Raw genomic sequence first — 17,133 nt, 5'->3', positions numbered from 1 at the left:
CCGAATCTGACTTTGAACACGATTAAAATTGATAATTTAAACTTTGCTGTCGCTATCCTTTGGGCAAACCCGTCATGTATTCTAAAAAGGGTGCACCCTGCATATTAAGCTCTATTTGCTTAATTTACTCACCCTGTACATATTTTGACCCTAGGGATGAGATAAGGGCGTGACAGATTACGCAAAGATTAAATGAATCAAATACAATACAAAACAAAACAAGACAAGATAAATGTTGAAATCGTTATTAGAATTATAAACAAATTACGTCATCAACACCGTCGTCGTACGTCCCACTGTTAGGCACGGTAAGCTATCACAAAGTCGTAATTTTTTTTGTCCGAAAAAATTTTGTCCGTTTGTTCGAACAGTTGTTCTTTCAGGATATGTTTTATTTAAAGCTCTGAATGGCACTGCAACTGTTATGGATAGGCGTGTAGCTTACCATCAGGCGCTCGACTTGTTCGTCCCGTCACTAAATATTATAAAAAAAACTTGAGTGCTTTTGACTTTATTATAATTTTATAAAAAATGTCACACAATCATGTACATTGTACATCCCTACCGCAAGGTCTACGCCGTAGGCCGTTACCGTGGCCCGCTACGCAACCTCTACACAATATTTAATTCAATTATTTAGGTCATTTATTTGGTTTATAACATTTATTTTAAATGTTTAAGGTTCTTTTATTGTTCTTTAAAATTAGTATTTCTTAAACTGATTTTAAGCTCCACTGCTGGGTACAGATCTATTTAGTTGTCAACACTACTAAGCCAGGAGACTTATTGGCGACGATAAGCTCGAATCTAAACTTCATAGATTAGACCCCCCGGCGCAAAGTTGCCTATCTGTCGGATTTCAAAGCCAGGATCTTCGATATAACGAGCTCGCCTGGAATATATATATTCAGATGCACCTTTTTTATAAAAATAAGTGACGGGACAAATAAGTCGTGCGCCTGATGGTAAGCGACACGCCTGTCCATAGCAGTTGCAGTGCCACTCAGAGCTTTAAATCGCAAAGACCTGAGGGGCACTACCACTGCAACTATCACACAAAAACAGAACCAATATTTAATGTATATTTTGTTAACAATCCATGACATCAAACGTATTTTTTTTAATTAAAAATTAACCTATTTAATATGGTAGGCTAAGGTTCCACCATACCTGCCGTCCGATATTGTATGGGCCACCCTCCTCCATACATGGATTGTAGTGGTAGTACGCAGAGAAAGACTTGCAAAGACAATGGTAAAAGTATATTGTACGTAAAGATAGCAGTGACAAATATTTCCTAGATGTCGTATATAGGTGGACAGTTAGTAACGCACTACGTGAAAACAGTGTACAAAATGCTTTATTTCTCTCAAAAAGGTTTACAAAATGCAGATTTGTTACATTTCATGTTAAATATGAAGCACCTTAGTGAGAGCTGGAGTTCGTACTAGGTTGGGGACCTGTGTTACAGATCACCAGTCTCACACCCTTTTGACAAGTTTATCAGAAAAGTAACACTAATAAAATTTAACAAAAATAATGAAAATTAAAGAGTAAAATAAAATTTGATAGCTAATTAGAATATAAAACAAATAGAAAAAATTGAAAAATCTCTGTGCGTGTGTGTTTGTGTGCGTGTGTTTGTGTGCGTGTACGTGTGTGTGTGTTTGTGTGTGTGTGTGCGTTGGCTTGTATATATGTGTAATATAAATTATTTTAGTATAGTTAATAGTTTTTCAGTCGAGTCATAATTATTGTGTGTGAATTGCATGTTTAAATAAAAGTGCGGCACGTGGCTAAAATAGATCACCGCGTGCGCAGAGTTATGCCGAAGAATGTATGAAACCATACAGATATCATAAAATACCATAACCCAGTTTTAAAATATAGAAATTATTCAAGGATATTTCAGTTATGCATCATTAGGGTAAGTTCCGATAAGTCAAACACGTTAACTAATTTAAACTATTTTTAGAAGAGAATTTTGTGCTCTGTTTTGCTAATTAAAACGGATATTTGTCACTTAGCAGAGTTTTATTTAATGGACGGCAGATACAGCCTCTTCATATATTTAGATGAAAAACAAATAAACGCTACAAAACAAAACACCAAAGAATAGAACTAGCCAAGCACCGCATAAATTTTAACATATCATCGTGAAGATTTATGGTCCGGTGCCTGACTTTAAGGCCAATTTAGTCAATCCGGAGGCAGTATAGCGTTCGAGTAGCGTCTTAATTGATATTTTAATTAGCAAAAATATGACGTTCTTTTTTAACCGACTTCAAAAAAGAAGGAGGATCTCAATTCGACTGTATGTTCTTTTTTTTCTTTTTTTTGTATGTATGTTACGCGATAACTCCGGTATTTGTGAACCGATTTTCATGATTCTTTTTTGTTCAACAAAAAATTAATCATGAAAATCGGTTCACAAATACCGGAGTTAACGCGTAACATACATACAAAAAAACTATACAGTCGAATTGAGAACCTCCTCCTTTTTTAAGTCGGTTAAAAAATAAACCAATTCTGTAAGTGGTACACCGCACTGTAGTCAAATTTTAATGTCAGTTAATTTCAAATATATTCAATTAGGACTGTTTCCAATTTCCTTTTTACTAAGTAAATTAATTTTGCATTGATATTCAATTATTTTTTGCGGAATTGCTTTCTAGTTTGTTATAATTATTAATACAAAGATCGAACACTAAGAAAAAGTTCCTTCGATCCGGCCGGATTCGAAACGACGTCTTCCAGCAAACCGTGACAGACGCTGTAACGAAATACATTCATAGATGGCGCTGAATTTTTTCCTAAGTTTTCGATCTTTGTATTAATAATTATAACTTAAGTAAAATTTGAAATTTAGGTACAAGTTACGCTACATATTCTTCGTTAAAAGGGATTCTCTGATTCACTCTCTGATAAATGTACCACATTAGTTACGCCGTTCGCTTGGCACAAACTTTTCTGCAACTAGCACAAGAATGATGGCTTTAAAACGTAGCACAATTCACGACATCCGTACTAAACTTGTACGACTCTTCAACTAATGATCTTGACCATAAATTGTATGCGTCTGTTTATGAAAAATACTGAGTTTAGATTTCAGAGAGTTACTTTAGATTTTGGGTTTACTATTCTGAGAATTCTGGTATTAAAGATTATGTTTTACATAATTTAATTAAAGATATTTGATGTATTATTACATCAAAGTAAACTACAGAAGCCTTAAACAGACTTAATAGAAGCTGAATGTTGCCAGGGGTCTGTGACGTGACGAAAGCTCAGAGGAAATTATTTTATATAATGTTATGGTCAAAAAGCATGAAGTTAAGCTTTATCAAAAGAAAACTTAAGCAAGCGTGGAAAAGGTTTTTAAATTTCGAAATTGAAAACTGTGGTGCACCTAACTTTCTCTATGGATGAAATAAAAAACACAATGACACGTTCAATATACTGCCGTCCGCTAACTAAAAGTGACAAAATATTCTTTTGAGACATCATAAAAAGCCATAACCCAGTTTTAGAATGACGTTAACGAATTTTAACTGTTTTTAATAGAGAATTTTGCGCTCCAATTTTTTCTATTTAAAATGGATATTTGACCATTTGTCACAAAGCCGTATATTAGTTAGTGGACGGCAGTGTATCGATCCCTCCATAGAGTCGTAAGTAATGAAAAATTACTCCGTAAAACAAAAATTGAATAAAGTTAGCCGTTTTCGAGTTTTTGAATAGCACATCGTTGTAATATAAATAATATAAATTCATTGGTATATTTTATTCTTATTATTGTTGATATTAAATTGACAACGGTAACTAATTTTAACCGACTTCAAAAAAGGAGGAGGTTCACGAGTCGACTGTATGTTCTTTTTTTTGTATGTATGTATATTACGCAATAACTCCGGTATTTGTGAACCGATTTTCATGATTCTTTTGTTGTTGGAAAGGGGGGGCTTCCATAGTGGTCCCATTTCATTTTGAAGAAAATCATCCACCTCGAAGCGTGGCTGTTCACGCATTTTTATAAATAGTGCCTACCTTTAATTTAGGTGCAATTACTTTAATGGTTGATTTTGCAATTTGTCCAATTCAAGGCGTTTTTCTGTCAATATACTTTGAGTAGTGAGAACCGATTTTTATTATCTCCAGTGTCAAGTCCTGTATAGTGGCGGACTAGGCGATATTTCAATAAAACTTAGCAAATAGACGTAATTCCACGTACTTTTGAGGTCGGTTTTTTAGTACTCTGTACTGATGTTTGTTATAGTTCAACTGTTTTTCTTTTATCTTCCATTTTTCTCTCGCTATTGTGACGTGAAGAGTTGTGTGTTTTGCTTGCTAGCAATGTTGTTTTGCTTGTCGTGCTCTGAAACCCTTGCTACGCTCGGGTTTCTATTTTTGTACCTATGATTCTGTTTTTTAACGTAGTCACGTTTCAAAAAAAACGTCACCGTGTGTATCCACTGTTAAACGTTAGTTTGTCTTCTGATTTTAGAATTCACTCTTACCTTATCTATCAATATATTATGCGCTTTTAAAATTAATCTTAGGCTAATAAGACTATAATAACGCCCAAGGCAAGTAACGAGTTTCTCTACTCATGCAAGTTTAACACAGAAGCCTGTTGTGGTAAATGGATTCTTAGTTATATACTAGGGAAACAAGAATAAATAAGCACTGGAACATTAATCTTTTACCGCGAAAAGCACTTGACTAAAGCACCCTACTGTTTTTCATACATTCTTTATTACTTACTCATAAGAACTAACCACGAGGCTGATTTACTTTGATAAAGTAACTGGTGGCAGTGTCACGGACATGCCAGTGCTGACACTGGGCGATGCCATTTATTTACTATTACAAGTAACGGTACGAACAAGTCATGCATCTAAGCGTCCTGACCCTGTCTATAAAAATTGCAGTGGCTCACAGAGCTTTAAATTACAAAGATCTGAAGGGCAATGCCACTGCACCCGTTGCCTTTTTTGCCAAGCTGCCTGTAATTCCATCAGCACCATTATCCTTCAAAACCGAAATACAGCAATGCACACATAACTGCTTGGCGGCAGAAATAACCAAGGTGGCAGTACTTACTTAAACAATCTCTTTCACAAATAGAAGTTACTACTAAACTGGTTTTAGATGGTGGTGGTGCCAGCAACTGGACAAAATGGTCAGTGACGCTGGCACGGAGGACGTATTGAACGCAAAGAGTAGATACTGGTACGAAATATAGATAGGCAGCTCTATGTTATGTGCATTGACATTTATGAAATATTTACACCTGGCCATTACTTCGGTATAGTCGGCATGCCCGTGGCAATGGTGTAGTTATTTTATCTATGTATTTAAGACATTATTAACACTGACTCCGTGGTCGAGTGGCTTGCGAACCGGTTTTCATGGTGTCGCCATCTTTGATGTTGAATATTCTCAGTACAGAGTACTGAAAAACCCGACCTCGAAAGTACGTGGAATTACATATAATTACCAAGTTTTATTGAAATCGGTTACCGGAAAGTGCGCAAACCCGGATTCATCCCCTAGTTCGCCACTATACGGGACTTGACACAGGAGATATTAAAAATCGGTTCTCACTACTCAAAGTATATTGAGATAGAATAACGCCTTGAATTGGAGAATAGCAAAATCAATTATTTAAATAATTGCTCCTTATAAAAAATTTAGGCACTATTTATAAAAATGAATCTTCATGCGTGAACAGTCGAATTGAGAACCTCCTCCTTTTTTGAAGTCGGTTAAAAAATAACTTTTCTATATTATGTCGGTTCCAGTTGTTTGTGGTACCATCGTTGTTTCCGATTTCCATAACATAAGTGCTGCAGTTATTTACTTTGGGATCAGAGCAACTCGTGTGTGATGTTGTTTAATATTTATTTATTTTTATATATAAGCCAAGCAAATGTTTTTTCCAATACTGGCATGCCAGGGCACTGGGCCGAGTCACTATATGAATGTAAATAAATTTTATACGCTTAGGTTTACTTCGTCAATTATAATATACAGAATATCGAGTAACGTGTATTATGCGTAAATACCGCAAGATTGTTACATTTAAGATATTTTCGCAATTTCATTTGGGATAATGCAGACATTAATAGATTTTGTATTTCAATACATTAGATCTGAGGAGCTTGTGGATTTAATAGGAGTAGAGTAGTGAGTAGAGGAATAGAGTTCTTGTAGAGTTAAGAGTGCTGTGGAAAATACAGGCACTTGTCAACTTACGTCTCAGGTTGATAGCAGTGGCAGTGCCGTTTTTAAATCCTTCAAAGTCAAAGTCAATTAATCATTTGTTCCATACATTGACTTACAATTATATGGACGTCGGGTCCGCGCTAAAAAGTGTCCGAACTTATAGGGCGTTAAAATCGTATACAGAGCGTCATTCACGCTTTAGTCTTCGTTTGTTCGACTGACAGCGAAGCAAGCAAAATTAGACAGTACTGCGGTGACATTACAATTTAAATTCAACGTTTTAGCTTTTTCATATTCCTTTACATGTCACTACGTTTAAATAGGTTGACTTGGGACATTTTTTTCGTGGTTTGTGTATTAGACCCGTCGTCCATTTATTTGTAAGTCAATGGTTCCATAGATAAAATTTTTACACTTCAAAACGTCATTTTTGAAGCTTATGCTCGTTCACTATGCTGACTTCCCTGAGAAGAACGAGCAAGAAACTGTGCGGATTGCTCTTTTCAAATGCTATAGAATACATTTTGAATCATATTTGTGTGGAATCTAGACTCACGTTGTCTTTCCATACATCTTTATCTAACACGTAGTCTACAATTTTGTTATTTGATGTAAGTTTGAAACTTAGGAAATGGTAATTTTAATATATGATCCGGAATCTTATTGTAAAAACGTATACAGTTCCCCATAAAAGAATCGTTTACTTTAGTTAAACGTAATCGTGGTACCATGAGTTTGGACTTAGTTCTAAGGTTAATATTATGGGTATCTTCATTTTTACAAAATATTTGAGTAAATGTACTGTAATGCCATAGTCATGATACCAATCTCCTTAAACTTGTCTCTGATAGAAACCTGAGAACCTAAACGGTACACAGAACCAATCGCTCGTTTTTGCAACACAAATATGGTTTGTATATCTTCTGCTTTACATATGAGCATATGAGAATCCCGTAGGACATTATACTATGGAAATAACTAAAGTAAACTAGTCTAGCAGTAGCAACATCGGTAAGCTCACGTATTCTACGGACTGCGTGTGCAGTATAGCTTAATCTGCTGGCTAACCGCTCACGCGATGCGCTCCTCCTACCGCAAAATGGCGGCTATTTGGTTTCGCAAATTAGAAAAGAATTCAGTTTAAATACAAGTTTTTATAAATAAAAATTATATTCTGCATTGCTAAATAAATACCCTCCGTACTACCAACAAAAACATCTCAAATAAAATGCAGTAATACACCTTAAATCCTACACTTAAAAAGCACTAATTAAATTTTTGGTGTACTTGGATAAATATGATAATATTCCGTTTGAGTGGTTCTATAGTTAACCATGAAATTACTCCTTAAAGTATAGTTTATAAATATTTATATTCAGGATTAACTTAAAAAACGCTACTTACGGTATGTTTTCAATAAATAAACACCGAAATCACCATCCCAAACAATAACACACACGATTGTCGTGACGTATTTTTGAAGTTGTTTATTTCTTTTTTAATGACAGGCATTAAAAACTTTATGGTTTGCTAGAGTAGTTACCGAAATTGCAATTAATATTAGTTCTTTTACCTGTTATAACTTCGATATCCGATAAATCGGTATAAAATCATCACCGGCACCACTAGGTGTGGTATCGCGTGAGCGGATATGGAAGATAACAAGGAGGTCTACAGCCACAAAAAACGTCTTCACAAAGTGATCACTGTAAACCCACGGAAGAAGCAAAGCAAGGGCCTTATACCACTCAACCTAACATCAGTCAAAGAATCTTATATTTATACGCACGACTGCACTAAAGTCCAATAACTTAAACGCTCCATTACATAGCATCCTATCTCGAGTATTACTTTGATAAGGGGCAATATTATAGCTTTAGTAAAAATAGTATAACGTTGCAATTTACGACTGTAAAAACGATCTGCACACATTTATAAGTTCCACTGCTGTGCACGGGTCTCCTCTCATCTCATAATCCGCCGCGTTCACACGTTATCCGTTGTGAACATTCTTCGACGTGCAGGGTTCATCACGATATCTTCCGTCACCGAAAAGCTCATAGTAAATTTCAAATTAGCAATTAACTTAGCACACGTCCTTCCACTCTCGTTTTCTCGTTCCAACCACACATCTTCACTCATTCTTGACTCAAACATTCACTCAAACCATCTCACTCATTAGCCCGTCTGGATAGTACTCATGCATATGATCTTACTTTCCATAACATTCCGTTATCCATTCTTACCAAACCCACATAAATGTGGAAGCGAAATGCTTCATGCGAATCTTTGGAATATCCACAACACCAGTCTACGTCTAGTCCCACGAAGATGGAATGGAAGGCGGAATTAAATGATAGAATTCCATCGCACACTTTCCGTGATATATCCAGTAAAACACCGATAAGCAGGCAGCTTTACGACGGTGTTCAAGGCAGCTTTTCCTCTCCTAAATCGGAGTTACCTGTAAGCCTTTTGGCACGCTTATCTAGTGAATCTTTAACGTTCTGTCCACGCAGAGATGGTAACGGGAGCGTTCCGGGTCCGAGAATTTTTGTAATGTTAAAGTTCTTATGTACTCTGCCTCATTAAAACCAGGTGGCGGGGTGTCGCGGTCTGTGCCCGAAAGCTACGGCCTTATTCAGAGTAGCAGCGGGCGTGGGTGCGTGGAAATCAAATGTACGTAGACGCTCGTTGAGGTCACAGTGGTCGCATGATTTTCTCTACTAAATTCTAAGCTTCAAATTTTATATATCTAATATTTAATTCCTGTTCAAAAACATCTAATTATTAAAAAGAAGGGGATATACTTTAAATAAATTTACTTTATCTACTTTATCGATTCCTAAACCTAAACTAATGTGTAACGTGAAGCTAATTGCGATAAAAATATAATTTATCTACAGATGGTAGGAATGTCGTAAATACAAACAAACAAAGCACTAGTCAAATCGTATTTATTGGACATATAAGCCCAGAAAGTCAATATCTATTAGTTTTAACCTTAGAATAATAACACATAGAATGATAGTTTCGTATCAAACGAACTGTCACAAGTGAGGCAAAAATCAAATTCATGCAGGCTAGTTTTAGTAGTAGGTTAATTTTCGGTTTTAGTGAATATTTATATAAAAATACAAGTTGAAACGCGTTACTTTACCTTGTGGAATGTGATGTTACGTATTTTTACACTCATTTACCGCACATTTCGTCATTTTTAGCTAAAATTCTTGATCTGTTCGCGGTGCAAGTTGACATTGAGCACTGAAGGCCCGCGCGCTCGTGTAGGCCCTTTGGGAGCGCTTCAATTAGCCTCACTTAGCGTGTGCGGGCTAGGTTTCTATGCGTTATTATTCTAAGGTTTTAACGCTCTAAAATAATATTCACATTAGAATAGGTGCCTGGTACATACCATGTAAGGCATAGCAATAATTTATTACACATTTGTAAGGAAATTGCATGGTACTAAACCCTAAATTTCGATGGAACAATGTATACGCAAATTCACAAAGAAATACAATGACAATAAAAATGACATAGTGATTACTTAACTTACTTACTGCTCAGCAACCGGGCTCAATAATTTCATTGAAATACCATGAGGAATAGATTTTAAGACTTTCGTGGTTATTCACTAAATGATTATCACTAGTATCAGGTTTCTTACCACGGTATGACTTCTTTTTATTTTCCCGATATTTCGGAACGGTTGCACGCTCCATGGTCACGGGTTGACTGGACGGCGGCAGATGACAGCTTTATGAGCAGACATATCTGTCTACCCTCTTGCGCTGTCGACGACTACCTTCATCGCGATTTGTTGTGGCGTTACCATTGTCACTCACTTTTTTCACACAAACCACACTCACTGTATTCACACGCGAAACTGAACTCGAGGTGTTTTTGTTTTTATTACTGCACGCACTAAGGACCGGATTCCATGCACTGGACAGTTTAAAACCATCATCACGGTTAAATGTTTTGTACTTCGTGATCTCGATGGCTTCTCGTACCAACCGTGGTATGTAGTGATGTTCTGTCGAGAGTTACCTGGGGGCTATGCAACTCGATCCAGTGGTTAGTGTCAATCTGTGTGAGATGTTGTACCATGAGGAAGTCTTTACATACGGTACAAATACCACTCCTGTGGTTGGTTTACCGAATCAGAAACCGAGATCGCTTTGCATTGGTTTTATAACAATTTTATTTCCATTAAAAACAGTAATGATAGGATTCCGTGTATATATATCTATATAAATATCAGTAGATTTAAGTAACATTTTTAAACAACATAACTTGAGCCAAAAAAATGTGTAGAAGAAAAGAATGGAAACAACATTGACTTACAAATAAATGAACGACGGGTCTAATACAAAAACGACGAAAAAAATGTCCCAAGTCAACCTATTTAAACGTAGTGACATGTAAAGGAATATGGAAAAGCTAAAACGTTGAATTTAAATTGTAACGTCATCGCAGTACTGTCTAATTTTGCTTGCTTCGCTGTCAGTCAAACAAACGAAGACTAAAGCGTGAATGACGCTCTGCATACGATTTTAACGCCCTATAATTTCGGACACTTTTTAGCGCAGACCCGACGTCCATATAATTGTAAGTCAATGGGAAACAATGATAAAATATTTATCAGTAAGTTGAAATGTATTCACATGACAAGTCGTTTTTATACTTAATTTTTATATTTAATTATGAAAATTACATTTTAGACAAGTTTAATCTTCCTATAAATAAAGTTTATTGTAATGAATATTATTTTTAGTCATTACAATTTGATAATTTACTTATGAATTTAACATTTATCTCACACACGCGCCAGAGCCTGTCTCTATGCGGCCCGCGGGTCCATCTATTGGCTCGGTCCGCCCGTACCTTTCACAGTGCTTGGTCAAGCCTCTGCGTTCTGATTTTAATTCAAACCGATTTATATAACCGGTTCCGATTAGAAATGTGAAAAGTTTCCGATCGGACAGTTCTGAATGGTAATTATGCGATCGGATGAGGCAATCAAAATCAAGCTTCTGTTTGCAATTTCGACGTGTGCATCTACACACTCGTAGTCGCTTCGGCACTGTGAAAGGGAAGACGCCAAGACCCGCGCCTGCTTTAAATCGCGTAAGTATGTTTGTTTTTTCAAACAAACCAACGTTTCGGGCCCTTTACAGGTCCCACAGTCACAGTTGACAGGCGCGCGATTACGCGATTATATACGCGATTTCAATTCGGAAAAATAGTTTCATTTCCTATGTGTAACAATCGCGAAAACCTAAAAACTTGATATTAATTAACGCAGTTGTTAAAACAGTGAATTATATCAATTAAAATAAGTTTGATTGAAATTAAGTTTGACATTAATGTTTTAAAATCCATTTGGCAATCTTTATAACATAACAAATTTCATCTTGTATTATTAAAATATAATAATAAAAATTTAATTATTTACCACAGTGCGTTAGTGCTTTTACGAGATAATCATAATATAAATGTGATTTGAAATAACAAAACACCAAAGTAGTTTTTACAAACAACATATACCTTAATTTATATTATACCTAACCTATACAACCTATTCTAATAAACTCTAGTGTAATTGTAGTGGAAATTAAAAACAAATAGTGTCTCAAATTAAACTCTCGCTAAAACATAATTCTATAACCAAAAAAAAAAGTGATAATTATATTTCTGTTTTTGACAATAGAGCACGTAAAATGGAACTTTAAAGAACTGAGAAGGGAGCATTTTTTTTAAAACCATCGAACGTTTGAAAATGTTAACGATGTCCACGCTTATGATGCCTGCGGCTACTATGACCACTATGACCAACGCCGGCCCTATACCAGTGGCGGCGGCGACCAAACTGGAGCCAAAGCTGCTGCAGCTACCGCACCCTGCACTCGTGCAGCAAATGCCGCACCAACCGCATCACCACCAGCAGCATCCGCAGCCGAGCAATAACAAACTTGGTAAGTTTTTTTTTCTCTATAATTCAGGATAACAAAACCATCATAATAGCATCGAGTATATAACCAGAAATAGAGACGAAAAAAGGGCCATCCATCCCAGGCAACTCATCAGGTAAATGGGTCTTATATCACTTTTAAATATCAACTCTCGTTTGCGCTGAAATCACAAATTAGAACGCTGAAATAGTACAGCGCCAACAACTGACCTGTGTGTACGTCTCCGTATATTCTAAAAATATTCTGTATTTATTGTAATAAAGATCTCTAACTATTCTATACGATGTTGTGGGGAAAACAGCAAAACATCTAATTAGAAAACAAACGGAATCACATTTCATTGGTAATTAAATATTATACATGTAATTTTTCAATTTTTTTCCATTATAACAAAACTCAAGTTAACTGGTCAGGCTGGCCAATCGGAGCGCAGTTGTCATCGTAATGATATGGCAGAATAGTTTTCAAACAAATTAAATGACATTTCGTCTCTATTTCTGGTTATATACTCGATGTAATAAAGTATTCGTAACACATTATTGCACCGTAACGGCGTTTATAGTCAAATAAAATATTCGAATAACGTATCCCGTTTGCTATATGGGTCTTAAAAAACCAACTACGGGCTTTACAGTGCAAATTCCAAGAGCTTTCTTTACAGTTGCCGCCTACTTCTCCTTGGAGAAGTAACAACAACGTACTGAGAAGATTAAAAATTTACACGCACACATTTGTGGACAAGGTCGTGTTCCCGTTATGTCGTGACGACAGATAGTCGTGCAATTTAAAGCGTCGTGACATTGTTCACATATAGTACAAAACGATTAATAGTTGTTCACGACGTTTTTGATTTTACGACGACAGACTGTCGTGACAATAGGAACGGCATTTTGCTTTGGGGTAATGCCGCCGATATCAACAGAATCTTTGTCCTGCAGAAACGTGCAGTTAGGGCAATTTACAATCTGGGCCCCAAAGTATCTTTGAGAGATAAGTTTAAGGAAATTAACATTCTTACACTAGCCTCACAGTACATTTATGAGAATGTAATTTATGTTAAAAGGAATAGTAATTTATTTATGAAAAATAGTGACAGACATAACATTAATACGAGGAATAGAAATAAACTAGCTTTTCTTGATAGTCGTCTTCACAAACTCAAAAAATCATTTAAGGGGCAATGTATACGCTTCTATAACAAGATTCCGGTTGATATACAAAATTTGCCTTACACGAGGTTTAAAACTATAGTGAAACAAAAACTTTATACTAAAGGTTATTATACAACTTCTGCGTACTTGGATGACAAAAATCCGTGGTAGTAACCCGTTTAGCTCATGGAGGTAGTCTCGATCTCTGATGTTTCAAATAATAAAAAAAATATTGTAAATGTTATTTACAAAGAGCAACCCCTAGAGTTTCTTGCTCATTCTTCTCAGGGGAATCTGCCTTACGAATGAGCGGTAGAGTTTAATATTGTGACGATTTCAAGTGTAATAATGCTTACCTATGAAATAAAGATTATTTTGAATTTGAATTTGAACGACAGTCGTCTGACGATAAATAAAACGTCACGATAAAAATGTGACGACAAATAATCGTAGCGTCAAAAGATTTTGTCGTCCAAACGACGAGGTGGCTAAATTTATTTTACCTATGTAACATGGTTTTTTACTTTGACTTTTACTTCTGTTACCTTACCGACGTATCTAGAGGTTAAATCTCAGCAGACCGTATGAATCGTTCTAGGTGTTTGGTACGGACCAAAAGCACCCCGTAAACAATAAAATAATATGAACAATTTTACGTGTTCGCATTGACTTACAATTATATGGACGTCGGGTCCGCTCTAAAAAGTGTCCGAACTTATAGGGCGTCAAAATCGTATACAGAGCGTCATTCACGCTTTACTCTTCGTTTGTTCGACTGACAGCGAAGCAAGCAAAATTAGACAGTACTGCGATGACATTACAACTTAAATTCAACGTTTTAGCTTTTTCATATTCCTTTACATGTCACTACGGTTAAATAGGTTGACTTGGGACATTTTTTCGTGGTTTTTGTATTAGACCCGTCGTCCATTTATTTGCAAGTCAATGCGTGCTCGTCAAATTTTTTGATCTTCTACGGTCGTGTTTGATGCGTGAAATAATCTACGTGCTAGGTTCCGCATAATTATCTGGTTGTATTCTTTTAACAAATTGTCGTGGTAATATTTTTCTCTTAAGTGTCTATACAACCTCAAATGGGTTTGGTTGATTTCGCATAACAGAGAAAATGTTGAATCAGTCACTTTGAAAAAAGTATATAGTAAAATTGAGGATATAAAAATGTTCACGATATAAAACAAAATACAAACTTACCTTGAAATTGTACTAGAAAACCACTGTATTCTATAATTACTTTAAAAGAAAAGAAAGAAAATACATTTATTTGTTTACCACAATGACACCACAAAAGACAAAAAAAGTCCGACTCAACATATCCGCACTAGGGGAACCCTGTGTCGCGGATACCATGGACACGCACATAGGCAACCACAAATTACACCCAAGCTCACGGGGAAAATAAATATAGGAATGTCCCGGGAATCGAACCTGGGACCTGTGGGCAGATCGGCATGGCCACCGTTCGACCACAGAGTTCGACTACATTTTTCAAATGGCTTAATTTCGTTGGTTATAAAAAAAAAATAAAAAAAAAAAAGAATTAAAGCAAGTGTCCCTGTCACTCGACTCAAGCAAAATGTACCCTATTAGTACCTACGGGGAAACTTTTAATTCGAGCTGGTAGTCGGCTTAGAGTCGGCGGGTCAGCGGTGGCAACCGTTAGTCATGCTGAGCGCGGCGGGTAGTGAGCGTGCCTATAGCTCCGGTACCTATCTGGAAAATAGGGAGGGTACTGTACATGCACCCGGGGCGGCTCACCTAAAGCACTAGCCTTACAGAGAACCGGATGAAGGCGTGCAAATGTACTGATCCGGGGTTAGGACCTTACCTAAATGGTCCCTGTGCAAGTTCGCTTGCACAGGTCATAGTGCCCTTCTCGCATAACCAAGAGGTTGATAGGGAGGGGCATTATAATCAAAACTTATGTAGAAAGATATGGGACTGACCAAGCAGCGATCCTACTGACCCGAGAGATAGGGTTTTCCGGAGACACTACGGGCTCGATGGCAAGACCAGAGTACAGCGGGAGTCCTGGCCAAGCCCTCCGCCAGTGATACGCCTTTGCGTAGTATCGACTCCTAATTTCAATTATTCTCTAGGCCAACGTCTATTTCTTTTTTTAATACATAATAATGCTAGATAGTGCTAGAGTTAATGCCATAAACGTTTTATATTATTACTCTAATTCATTGCACAAATTACAAAGAGATAATGACTCATTGTATTAACTGTAGAATGGTACGTACGTATAAAGAGACGACAGAGTGTGAACTACGAGCATTTGATCGGTTGCAATATTGTTTGAAGAAAACCTAAAGTTTGAAGGGCAAATTTGACTAATTATTTGATCGTTTGCGGAACGCTTGAACACGTGAGAAACTTCCATAAGTTTCTTCACTAAATCGCACATCTTTACCTGAACACGCTTCAATTCTTCCATACACGCTCATCGGTTAAGGACACTCTTGACCTGGCCTTTATTTAGGATGTACTCAATTTGGTCACGGTAAGTTCGCCTTGGTCGGCCCTTACCAACTAACCCGCTCACACAATCATTGATAAAATAGATTTTTGTAAAGAGAATTTCGTTGGATAAAAAAGTTATTGGGGTCAACTTTCTTACGTAGTATATAGCACACATAATATAACCAGAAATAGAGAAGAGAAGTCATTTAATTTGTTTGAAAACTATTCTGCCAAATCATTACTGTGACAACTGCGCTCCGATTGGCCAATCTGACCAGTTTAACTTGAGTTTTGTTATAATAATGGACGAAAATTGAAAAATTACATTAATTACCGATGAAATGTGATTCCGTTTGTTTTGTAATTAGATGTTTTGCTGTTTACCCCACACCATCGTATAGAATAGTTAGAGAGCTTTATTACAATAAATACAGAATATTTTTGGACCGTATATTCCAAAAATATTCTGTATTTGTTGTAATAAAGCTCTCTATACGTACACGCCAGTCAGTTGTTGGCGCTGTACTATGTCAGCTTTCTAATTTGTGATTTTAGCGCAAACGAGAGTTGATATTTAAAAGTGATATAAGACCCATTTACAACTCATCAGGTAATGGCCTGGGATGGATGGCCCTTTTTTCGTCTGCGCTCCGATTGGCTAGCCCGAGTTGGAAACAATTGACGGGTGTCGTCAATGGGTGTTGACAATTGTTTCACTTCAAATCGACCAGTTAACTTCAGCTTTGCTATAATGGACGAATATTGAAAAATTTAATATTTCATTACCGATGAAATGTGATTCCGGTTGTTTTGTAATTAGATGTTTTGCTGGTTTTCCGCACACTGCCGAATGGAACAGCACGCCATTGTTAGAGATATTATCTTTATTGCAATAAATACAGAATATTTTTGGAATATACACAATTTCTCTAAAATCGCAGGAATATGCTTTATTTTATTATCACCTACGCGAAACCCGCATAGCAATCTTACATATTCAAGGCAAGCTTCGGACACATTATCATTACACATAGCAAGTATTCGCACCATTTCCGTGTACTCAACATTAGTGTATCGATATATATGTACACACGCAACGCGCACGGGCGCAGAAACGATTGATCGTACAGGTAAATATGCCATTGACCTGCAAAGTCAATGGCTAAGAGCGCGTTCCCATTAGGTCGTATCGCGTTATTTGTCATTTAGCGATTGTCGCGTCTAGCCTGTTCCCATATCACGACTATCTATCGTGACTGTCGTGGACGATTATTTTATCGTCAAACGATTGTCAT

The sequence above is a fragment of the Hyposmocoma kahamanoa genome, unplaced genomic scaffold, assembly GCF_003589595.1.
Source record: "Hyposmocoma kahamanoa isolate Upper Pololo Valley unplaced genomic scaffold, ASM358959v1 225, whole genome shotgun sequence".
In the NCBI taxonomy this organism is placed as follows: domain Eukaryota; kingdom Metazoa; phylum Arthropoda; class Insecta; order Lepidoptera; family Cosmopterigidae; genus Hyposmocoma; species Hyposmocoma kahamanoa.
This window is presented reverse-complemented; position numbering follows the sequence as displayed.